Genomic DNA, 12861 nt, shown 5'->3' with positions numbered 1-12861 from the left:
TCTTAATGGCTAAAAAGAAAGAACTTCTTGGGAGATAACCCATGTGTTATTTTGCTACAGTACTTTGTTTTATATTTGTGTCTTCGAAGTTGTTTACTACTGTAGCAACCTCTCCTTATCTTAGTTTTGTGTTTTGTTGTGCCAAGTAAAGTCTTTGATAGTAAAGTAAGTACTAGATTTGGATTACTGCGCAGAAACAGTTTTCTTTGCTGTCACGAATCTAGGTCTAATTCTCTGTAGGTAACTCATAAAATTAAGCCAATTTACGTGAGTGATCCTCAGATATGTACGCAACTTTCATTCAATTTGGGCATTTTCATTTGAGCAAGTCTGGTGCCCTAATAAAATCCATCTTTACGGACTGTTCTGTTTTGACAGATTCTGCCTTTTATTTCGCATTGCCTCTTTTGCTATGTTGGATGAATTTCTTTGATCCATTAATGTCCAGTAGCTTTATGCAATGTCCAGAAGTGTTAAGAATGATTGTGTCACCTCTGAACATGTGAATTTTTATTATGCACTAACCCTCTAATGAGTTGTTTCGAGTTTGGTGTGGAGGAAGTTTTCAAGGATCAAGAGAGGAGTATGATGCAATATGATCAAGGAGAGTGAAAGCTCTGTTATCACCAGAATTTGACCGAATCAGAGGTGGGCCGCGATCAAGATGGACTTGAAGATATATACATGGAAGAAATACGTGAATCGGCCTTTTATACCAAGTTGGGCTTAATTGCCTGTGTATCTATAATGTATTAGATCGCATCTTAGTTTAGAAGTTAGAATCTTACTCGTGCACGGTTTGGTGCACGCCCACATTAGAAAGTCCGCTGGACTATAAATATGTATCTAGGGTTTATGGAATAAACAACAACCAACGTTCAACCACAAACAAATCTCGGCGCATCGCCAACTCCTTCGTCTCGAGGGTTTCTACCGGTAAGCACCATGCTGCCTAGATCGCATCTTGCGATCTAGGCAGCACAAGCCTGCCCACGTTGTTCATGCGTTGCTCGTACTGAAGCCTTTTTGATGGCGAGCAACGTAGTTATCTTAGATATGTTATGGTTAGCATTGTTCTTCATATTACATGCTGTCGTAGTGCAACCCTGTTATCACCAGAATTTGACCAAGTCAGAGGTGGGCCGCGATCGAAGATGGATGTGAAGAAATATATATAGAAGAAGTATGTGGATCGGCCTTTTATACCAAGTTGGGCTTAATTGCCCTTGTATCTGTAAAATATTAGATCGCATCTTAGTTTAGAAAGTAGAATCTTACTCGTGCACGGTTTGGTGCACGCCCACATTAGAAAGTCCGCTGGACTATAAATATGTACCTAGGGTTTATGGAATAAACAACAACTCACGTTCAACCCCAAACAAACCAATCTCGGCGCATCGCCAACTCCTTCGTCTCGAGGGTTTCTATCGGGTAAGCGACATGCTGCCTAGATCGCATCTTGCGATCTAGGCAGCACAAGCCCCACGTTGTTCATGCGTTGCTCGTATCGAAGCGCTTTTGATGGCGAGCAACGTAGTTATCATTAGATGTGTTAGGGTTAGCATTGTTCTTCGTTTAAGCATGCTTACGTAGTGCAACCCTTGCATATCTAGCCGCCCTCACGCCTGTCTCAGGTGTGGGGGCGGCACCCCGCTTGACAATTATTTAGTAGATCTGATCCGTTACGATTGCTCCTTGTTCTACAAGGATTAGTTTAATATCTGCAATAGTTAGGCCTTACAAAGGGGGAGGATCCGAGTGGCACGTAGGGCGGCGTTCGCAAGTCCTAAACAGGATGTTCCGAGGATCAACTTCATGTTGGCTTTTAGGCCTTGTTTAGGATCGGCTTACGAGCACCGTGCGTGGCCGCGAGGCCCAACCTCGGAGTAGGATGATCCGATTATGCGGTGAAAACCCTAAATCGTCGTAGATCTCATTAGCTCTATCTTGATCAAGCAGGACCACCAAGTATTCGTGCACCCCGTACGGATCATGGGTGGATCAGCTCTTTGAGCCGATTCACAGGACAACCTGAGAGCCGATCGAGGCTCGTATTTAACGTTTACATGTATGCCCTGCAGGAAACTAAGCGAGGCATCCCCATCACCTTCCTGGCCGGGTATAGGTCAGGTGGCACGCCCTTGCACTTCGCATCGCCGCGTGTGACCAGAAGAGCATTGCGGGCCGTCGCTCGGAGGGGTCTCAGCCAGCCGCAGCTCTAGGCTCTTCCCGGCTCTACGGTGTTGACAAGGCCGCTGCCCGCCGGTGGGTTTTGGCAGTCAACACATTCTGCACGCCCGGTGGGACAAACGTCTACATCAACCACATCGCCATCTACATCTGAGATGGCGGACGGCACGCCAGTCACCTACGAGGATCTGCCTGATGACCTCAAGAAGCAATACAACGAGATCAAGGCTACCCTCGAAGCCGACCTCATCGGCTCATATCGCAGAACCCGTTCGCATGGCGTCAGGCGGAAGGAGTTCTCACCGGAAGGCGCACTCGATGAAGTGGACCTATCTGTCCCGTCAGAAGAACGTACCAGGGCCGTACGCCATGAGGTTGGTGGCATGGTGGCTCACTCGTTGCGTCTCCATTCCGAGAGCCTGGTAAATACTTTGGAGCATGTCGCCGTTCGGATGATCAGGGAGGTCATGAAGAATCAGCACTCTTTGTTAGAGCCAGCTCTCGGAACCTACCAAGGAAAAATGCCACTCCAGCCCCGCCTGCCGTTGTCGCGCACATCGGCGACACCAGGAGCGCATAATTCACCGGCGCGTGCCGTTGACAGGATTAACGGTACTCACCCCGGGAGGTGCCAACCAGGACATCCGCTCAACATCAACATGATAGAACTGGGGCACCCCCTCGATGAAGATAAAGGCGAGGGCAACTGCTCTCGTGGCAAAGACAAGGAAGAGGCTGCTCCATGTGATCGGCCCCGACACCGCCAAAACATCCTGGTGATGATCAAGGTAGAAGCCGACGCTAGTAATCGGCCCGCTGTATCCGTATCGCCCGCTCTCCCAGTATGCGGCGTCGACCTCACAGGTGACGGGAAGCTAGGGTACGGGTTCACATCAGCTGATGAGCTAGAGGAAGTTGACATCGGTCCTGGGGATAAGCCTCGACCTACTTTTATCAGCAAGAAGTTAGATCCGCAGCTCAGGGGACAGATGATAGCCCCGTTGAAGGAATACCCGGATTGCTTTGCATGGGATTACACGGAGATGCCTGGTTTGGACAGGAGCATCATTGAGCATCGCCTCCCCCGAAGAAAGGATTTCGGCCGTTCCAACAACGAGCACGTCAGATGAGGGCCGAGATTCTGGAAGAAGTCAAGAAGGAGATTGAGAAAATGTTGGCCGCCGGATTCATCAGGCCATGCAGGTATGCTGAGTGGATCTCCAGTATAGTTCCGGTGGAGAAGAAGGACGGCCGATGGCGCGTGGCCATCGATTTCCGAGATCTTAACAGAGCTACCCCAAAGGACGAATATCCGATGCCCGTGGCGGAAACGTTGATAAACGCCGCTGCTGGCCACAAGGTGTTGAGCTTCATGGATGGCAACGCCGGTTATAATCAGATTTTCATGGCTCCGGAAGACATACACAAGACCGCATTCAGGGTACCGGGGGCAGTAGGCTTGTTCGAGTACGTGGTCATGACCTTTGGGTTGAAGAATGCTGGTGCAACGTACCAGCGAGCCATGAATTATATTTTTCATGATCTGATCGGCAAGTTGGTGGAGATCTATATCGACGACGTGGTGGTCAAATCGGTATCCATGGAGGGGCACTTGGACGATCTACGGCGCGTCCTAGACCGGACTCGGAAATTCGGGCTGAGAATGAATCCGAAGAAGTGTGCCTTTGGCGTGACGGCTGGTCAATTCCTAGGTTTTCCGGTTCATGAACGGGGAATTGAGATCGGCCTGAAAAGTCGGGAGGCGGTGCGTACCATGCAGCCACCGACCACGAAAAAGAGCTTCAACGCCTCATCGGCAAGATCAATTTCGTCCGGCGGTTCATCTCTAATCTGTCGGGACGAATCGAGCCGTTCATGGCGCTGGTGAAGACCAAGTCTGACGACGAATTTCACTGGGGGGCAGAACAAGCAACAGGCGTTTGATGAAATTAAGCGATATCTGACAACGCCGCCTGTGCTAGTTCCGCCCCAGCAAGACAGGCCATTCTACATCTACCTGTCAGTAGCTGATACGTCCATCGCTTCAGTGGTGGTGCAACTTTACGATGGCGTTGAAAGAGTCGTTTTCTACCTCAGCAGAAGGATGCTCGGACGCGGAGACAAGATACCCCGAGGTCGAGAAACTTTGCCTCTCGCTTATTCTTCACCCGCACCAAGCTTCATCACATCCTTCGACGGCAGAGATCATCGTCATCTCGTAAATCAGACGTCGTCAAACATATGTTGTCGGCCCCTGTTTTGAAAGGCCGACTCGGTAAATGGATGCTTGCGCTCGTCGAATTTGATCTCCGGTACCAGCCTGCGAAGGCAGTCAAGGGCCAAGCGTTAGCTGATCTCATCGCTGAACGGATCAGCACCAATATAGCAGCACTATCCATACGTGCATGGGCTATGTTCTTCGATGGATCGGTTTGTGACGATGGTTGCGGCATCGGCATTCTGCTCGTATCGCCTCGGGGGGCAGAATACTCCTTCTCCATCAGATTATCTACCCCTTGCACCAACAACGTAGCAGAATATGAGGCAATACGTAAGGGAATGGAATTGTTATTGGAAGCTGGAGCTGAAGCTGTAGAGCTCTTTGGAGACTCAAAGTTGGTGATTAACCAGCTCACGGAGGAATATAATTGCGAAAGTGAATCGCTGTTCCCATATTGGGTGGAATGCCGTGAGTTGATGACACAGTTCCGGTACATCAACTTCAATTGGATCCCAAGGTCCCGGAATACCGATGCCAACAATCTCGCACAAATGGCGTCAGGCTACATAGATGTAGCCGACGGAGCGGAAGTTCAGATACAATTCCTGGAACAGAATGATTGGAGAGCCGAGATCTTCGATTATTTGAAAGATTCGGCTCGGGGGGCACCTAAACGGGTGAGATACAGAGCCATGAAATATGTCCTTATAGGAGACGATATGTTCTACAGGACATTGGAAGGGTTGCTACTCAAGTGCCTAGGGCCGACTGAGTCCAATCGGCTCTTACATGAGGTGCATGAAGGCGCTCGTGGAACACATCGATCGGCTCATAAGATGAAGTGGTTGATTAGGCGATCGGGTTTTATTGGCCCACTATGCTTGAAGATTGCTTCAATTATTACGGAGGGTGCCAAGCATGTCGGATGTTTGGAAAAATTCAGATGGTGCCGACGATCGGCGATGAACCCCATCATCAAGCCTTGGCCGTTTCGGGGTGGGGCATGGATATGATCGGCAAAATCCATCCGGCATCGGGTAAAAAACATGAATGGATTTTGGTTATCACAGATTACTTCACCAAGTGGGTGGAAGCCGTCCCTATGAAAAAGGTGACATCGGAGGACGTGATCAAGTTTGTGAAAGAACACGTCATTCATAGGTTTGGAATTCCCAGCACCATCACGACCGATGGAGGTTCGGTCTTTACTTCTAAAGAATTCAGGAAGTTCTGTGATGACGTAGGGATTAAACTGATCCGATCATCCCCATACTATGCTCAAGCGAACGGACAGGCCGAGGCATCCAATCAGAGCATGATCAAGCTGATCAAGAGGAAAATTGACGAGAATCCTCGGGATTGGCACGAGAAGTTATCAGAAGCATTATGGGCCTACCGCATGTCGTGCCATGGAGCTATAAAGACCTCGCCGTACCAGCTTGTCTATGGACAGGAGGCCGTATTGCCTTGGGAAATTACGGCTGGATCAAGACGCGTCACGTTTCAGAATGATCTGACGGCTGAAGAATATGCAGCTTTGATGAGCGACACTATTGAGGACGCAACAGAACTCATGCTTTGGTCGTTGGAGAAGATTAAGGAGAACAAAGCCAGGGTGGCTCGTGCTTACAACAAAAAGGTTAGGCCAAAGGAGTTCCAAGTTGGTGATCTTGTGTGGGAAGCGGTGTTGCCATTGGGAACCAGGGATAAGGCATATGGCAAGTGGTCTCCTAATTGGCACGGTCCGTACAAAGTGGTCCAGGCCTTGAAGGGTAATGCATACATGCTGGAGGAATTGAGCGGCGAAAAGTTCCCCGTGGTCGTTAATGGTCAACACCTCAAGAAATATTTCCCAAGCATGTGGGATGATGGACAGTAAGATGTGGGGGCCGATTTCAGAATCGGACGATAAGATGTGGGGGCCGATTTCAGAATCGGCCGCAAAAAAAAACATATATATATAAAAATCACAGCCGATGCACGGGCATCGACTTCAGAGAACAGAGCCGATACGCTGATATCGACTTTAGTGAAATAAGTTTATGCAACAGCTTGGCCTCAGACAGCAAGATGAGCCGATATCCTGCCATCGGCTCCCTGTACGACAACTCCATTCGACAATCGGCAAGGGAGTGAAGTTAGTTAAGGGATTTTCTTCATTGATAAGGGGATTTCTTACAAAGAAAGAGCCGATTGCTCGGGAAGGAAGAACAAAAGAAGGGTCTATTGACCAATCTACTACTGCTAGGCCTATACTAGTAGATCTTAATCTACGGGCCGTTGCTTCCTTCGTCGTCGTCTTCGGAACTCTCATCGGCACTACCGCCGATGGGTTCCTCGTCGCCGCTCCCATAGCCTTCTACGGGAGCTTCATCTTCGTCTTCATCGTCGCCGCCGTCGTCGTCCCACCACATGCGGAGGCGCTTCGCCGGCGGGTAACCCTCGAGGGAGTCGTCGTCGCCGCCGTCGTCTTCCTCTTCCTCTTCTTCGTAGGTGGGGCAGCCGTCCCGTGGGAACTGGTCGTCCTCGCTCTCCGACTCCAGCTTCCCCGACGGCGAGGAACCGAAGATCTTCGTCCCCGCTGGTCGGGGACTCGGTCGTCTTCGGACCGGACAGAGGAGGCGTGGTCTTCCGAGTCCCATGCTTCGGGGCGCGGATGTCCGGTGGGCGTCTCACGGGAGGAAGAGGACCCGTAGGAAAGCTCGGAGGAGGAGTCGTGGAAGACCGACGAGGAAGAGGAAGAAGAGGAAGACATGGCTGTGGGAGTTTGGGGGTTTTTGGTACCGATGGCCAGGACAGAGCAGGATGGTGAAATGGCGAACCACTCAGAGCGGTTAAATAAAAGGGGGCTACGGTGAAAAAATTCAATGCCACAGCAGTTTTCGAGGAGGCAGTACCCAAAGACAACGGTCAAATTGTGCGGAGCAATGGTTCTGCTCTGCCATGACATGACCCGACGAAAAATGCTGCAATGGTTCTGCTCTGCCATGACATGACCCGACGAAAGAAAAACGTAATGATTTTGGAAATATCATTTCCAAAACCAGGGGGGCATGTGTTATCACCAGAATTTGACCAAGTCAGAGGTGGGCCGCGATCGAAGATGGATGTGAAGAAATATATATAGAAGAAGTATGTGGATCGGCCTTTTATACCAAGTTGGGCTTAATTGCCCTTGTATCTGTAAAATATTAGATCGCATCTTAGTTTAGAAAGTAGAATCTTACTCGTGCACGGTTTGGTGCACGCCCACATTAGAAAGTCCGCTGGACTATAAATATGTACCTAGGGTTTATGGAATAAACAACAACTCACGTTCAACCCCAAACAAACCAATCTCGGCGCATCGCCAACTCCTTCGTCTCGAGGGTTTCTATCGGTAGCGACATGCTGCCTAGATCGCATCTTGCGATCTAGGCAGCACAAGCCCCACGTTGTTCATGCGTTGCTCGTACCGAAGCGCTTTTGATGGCGAGCAACGTAGTTATCATTAGATGTGTTAGGGTTAGCATTGTTCTTCGTTTAAGCATGCTTACGTAGTGCAACCCTTGCATATCTAGCCGCCCTCACGCCTGTCTCGGTGTGGGGGCGGCACCCCGCTTGATCATTATTTAGTAGATCTGATCCGTTACGATTGCTCCTTGTTCTACAAGGATTAGTTTAATATCTCGCAATAGTTAGGCCTTACAAAGGGGGAGGATCCAGTGGCACGTAGGGTGGCGTTCGCAAGTCCTAAACAGGATGTTCCGAGGATCAACTTCATGTTGGTTTTTAGGCCTTGTTTAGGATCGGCTTACGAGCACCGTGCGTGGCCGCGAGGCCCAACCTCGGAGTAGGATGATCCGATTATGCGGTGAAAACCCTAAATCGTCGTAGATCTCATTAGCTCTATCTTGATCAAGCAGGACCACCAAGTATTCGTGCACCCCGTACGGATCATGGGTGGATCGGCTCTTTGAGCCGATTCACAGACAACCCGAGAGCCGATCGAGGCTCGTATTTAACGTTTACATGTATGCCCCGGCAGAAACTAAGCGAGGCATCCCCATCACCTTCCCGGCCAGGTATAGGTCAGGTGGCACGCCCTTGCACTTCGCATCGCCGCGTGTGACCAGAAGAGCATTGCGGGCCGTCGCTCGGAGGGGTCTCAGCCAGCCGCAGCTCTAGGCTCTTCCCGGCTCTACGGTGTTGACAAGGCCGCTGCCCGCCGGTGGGTTTTGGCAGTCAACAAACCCTTGCATGTCTAGCCGCCCTTACACCTATCTTAGGTGTAGGGGCGGCACCCCGCTTGATCATAGTTTAGTAGATCTGATCCGTTACGGTTGCTCCTTGTTTCATCAAGGATTAGTTTAACATCCGCAATAGTTAGGCCTTACAAAGGGTTGGAGGATCCAGCGGCGTGTAGGGTGGCGTTTGCTAGCCCTAGAAAGGATGTTCCGGGATCAACCTCGTGTTGGTTTTTAGGCCCTGTCTAGGATCGGCTTACGGTCACCGTGCGCGAGCGCGAGGCCCAATCGTGAGTAGGATGATCCGATTATGCGGTGAAAACCCTAAATCGTCGTAGATCTAATCAGCTTTATCTTGATCAAGCAGGACCACCATATATTCGGATACCGTGTCCGGATCATGGGTGGATCGGCTCTTTGAGCCGATTCACAGGATAACCTGAGAGCCGATCGAGGCTCTTATTTAACGTTTACGTGTGTGCCCTGCAGGAAACTAAGCGAGGCATCATCCACACCTTCCTGACCAGGTATAGGTCAGGTGGCACGCCCTTGTGATAAACATCGGACGTGCGACCAGGAGGCTTTGCGGGCCGTCGCTCTGAGGGACTGGGGCCAGCCGCAGCCCTAGTTGTTCCCGGCTCTACCGTGTTGCCCGTCTCTGCCCGCCAGGGGGTTTCTGACGTCAACAAGCTCTAAGCTTGGGGATGCCCCGGTGGTTCACCCCTGCATATTCTAAGAAGACTCAAGCGTCTAAGCTTGGGGATGCCCAAGGCATCCCCTTCTTCATCGACAACATTATCAGGTTCCTCCCCTGAAACTATATTTTTATTCGGCCACATCTTATGTACTTTACTTGGAGCGTCTGTGTGCTTTTGTTTTTGTTTTTGTTTGAATAAATGCTTGTGTGGGAGAGAGACACGCTCCGCTGGTTCATACGAACACATGTGTTCTTCGCTTTATCTTTTAGTGTTCATGGCGAAGTTTCTTCTTCGTTAAATTGTTATATGGTTGGAATTGGAAAATGCTACATGTAGTAACTCTAAAATGTCTTGGATAATTTGATACTTGGCAATTGTTGTGCTCATGTTTAAGCTCTTGCATCATATACTTTGCACCCATTAATGAAGAAATACTTAGAGCTTGCTAATTTGGTTTGCATATTTGGTTTCTCTAGAGTCTAGATAACATCTAGTATTGAGTTTTGAACAACAAGGAAGACGGTATGGAGTCTTATAATGTTTACAATATGTCTTTTATGTGAGTTTTGCTGTACCGTTCATCCTTGTGTTTGTTTCAAATAACCTTGCTAGCCTAAACCTTGTATCGAGAGGGAATACTTCTCATGCATCCAAAATCCTTGAGCCAACCACTATGCCATTCGTGTCCACCATACCTACCTACTACATGGTATTTATCCGCCATTCCAAAGTAAATTGCTTGAGTGCTACCTTTAAAATTCCATCATTCACCTTTGCAATATATAGCTCACGGGACAAATAGCTTAAAAACTATTGTGGTATTGAATATGTACTTATGCACTTTATCTCTTATTAAGTTGCTTGTTGTGCGATAACCATGCTTCGGGGACGCCATCAACTATTCTTTGTTGAATATCATGTGAGTTGCTATGCATGTCCGTCTTGTCCGAAGCAAGAGAGATCTACCACCTTCATGGTTGGAGCATGCATATTGTTAGAGAAGAACTTTGGGCCGCTAACTAAAGCCATGATTCATGGTGGAAGTTTCAGCTTTGGACATATATCCTCAATCTCATATGAGAATAATAATTGTTGCCACATGCTTATGCATTAAAGAGGAGTCCATTATCTCGTTGTCCATGTTGTCCCGGTATGGATGTCTAAGTTGAGAATAATCAAAAGCGAGAAATCCAAAATGCGAGCTTTCTCCTTAGACCTTTGTACAGAGCGGCATGGAGGTACCCCATTGTGACACTTGGTCAAAACATGTGCATTGCAAAGATCCGGTAGTCCAAGTTAATTAGGACAAGGTGCGGGCACTATTAGTATACTATGCATGAGACTTGCAACTTGTAAGATATAATGTACATAACTCATATGCTTTATTACTACCGTTGACAAAATTGTTTCATGTTTTCAAAATAAAAGCTCTAGCACAAATATAGCAATCGATGCTTTCCTCTTTGAAGGACCATTCTCTTTACTTTTATGTTGAGTTAGTTCACCTATCTCTCTCCACCTCAAGAAGCAAACACTTGTGTGAAATGTGCATTGATTCCTACATACTTGCATATTGTACTTGTTATATTACTCTATGTTGACAATTATCCATGAGATATACATGTTACAAGTTGAAAGCAACCGCTGAAACTTAATCTTCCTTTGTGTTGCTTCAATGCCTTTACTTTGAATTATTGCTTTATGAGTTAACTCTTATGCAAGACTTATTGATGCATGTCTTGAAAGTGCTATTCATGAAAAGTCATTGCTTTATGATTCACTTGTTTACTCATGTCATTACCATTGTTTTGATCGCTGCATCCACTACATATGTTTACAAATAGTATGATCAAGGTTATGATGGCATGTCACTTCAGAAATTATCTTTGTTATCGTTTTACTCGCTCGGGACGAGCAGAACTAAGCTTGGGGATGCTTGATACGTCTCCGACGTATCGATAATTTCTTATGTTCTATGCCATATTATTGATGATACCTACATGTTTTATGCACACTTTATGTCATATTCGTGCATTTTCTCGGAACTAACCTATTAACAAGATGCCGAAGTGCCGGTTCCTCGTTTTCGCTGTTTTTGGTTTCGAAATCCTAGTAACGAAATATTCTCGGAATTGGACGAAACGAAGACCCAGGTTCCTATTTTCACCGGAAGCATCCGAACACCGGGAAGGACCGGAGGGGGGCACTGGGCCCCCGGACCATAGGCCGGCGCGGCCCGGGCCCCGGCCGCGCCGCCATATGGTGTGGCCACCCCTTCGACCCTCCTGCGCCGCCTCTTCGCCTATATAAAGCCTCCGTCGCGAAACCCCCGATACGAAGAACCACGATACGGAAAACCTTCCGCAGCCGCCGCCATCGCGAAGCCAAGATCCGGGGGACAGGAGTCTCCGTTCCGGCACCCTGCCGGAGCGGGGAAGTGCCCCGGAAGGCTTCTCCATCGACACCGCTGCCATCTCCACCGCCATCTTCATCACCGCTGCTGCTCCCATGAGGAGGAGTAGTTCTCCATCGAGGCTCGGGGCTGTACCGGTAGCTATGTGGTTCATCTCTCTCCTATGTACTTCAATACAATAATCTCATGAGCTGCCTTACATGATTGAGATTCATATGATGATGCTTGTAATCTAGATGTCACTATGCTAGTCAAGTGAGTTTTACTTATGTGATCTCCGGAGACTCCTTGTCCCACGTGTGTAAAGGTGACGAGTGTGTGCACCGTGTGGGTCTCTTAGGCTATATTTCACGGAATACTTATTCACCGTTGAATGGCATAGTGAGGTGCTTATTTATATCTCTTTATGATTGCAATGTGTTTGTATCACAATTTATCTATGTGCTACTCTAGCAATGTTATTAAAGTAGTTTTTATTCCTCCTCGCATGTGTGCAAAGGTGACGAGTGTGTGCACCGTGTTAGTACTTGGTTTATGCTATGATCATGATCTCTTGTAGATTGCGAAGTTAACTATTGCTATGATAATATTGATGTGATCTATTCCTCCTACATATGCATGAAGGTGACGAGTGTGCATGCTATGTTAGTACTTGGTTTAGTCTTTTGATCTATCTTACACTAAAGGTTACTAAAATATGAGCATTATTGTGGAGCTTGTTAACTCCGGCATTGAGGGTTCGTGTAATCCTACGCAATGTGTTCATCATCCAACAAGAGTGTAGAGTATGCATTTATCTATTCCGTTATGTGATCAATGTTGAGAGTGTCCACTAGTGAAAGTCTAATCCCTAGGCCTTGTTCCTAAATATCGCTATCGCTGCTTGTTTACTCGTTTTATTGCGTTACTACTGCTGCGTTACTACCGCTTGTTTACTCGTCCCGGGCAAAGCACTTTTCCGGTGCCGTTGCTACTACTTATTCATACCACCTGTATTTCACTATCTCTTCGCCGAACTAGTGCACCTATTAGGTGTGTTGGGGACACAAGAGACTTCTTGCTTTGTGGTTGCAGGGTTGCATGAGAGGGATATCTTTGACCTCTTCCTCCCTG

Source organism: Lolium rigidum, chromosome 7 (genome assembly GCF_022539505.1).
Source record: "Lolium rigidum isolate FL_2022 chromosome 7, APGP_CSIRO_Lrig_0.1, whole genome shotgun sequence".
Lineage (NCBI taxonomy): Eukaryota > Viridiplantae > Streptophyta > Magnoliopsida > Poales > Poaceae > Lolium > Lolium rigidum.
This window is presented reverse-complemented; position numbering follows the sequence as displayed.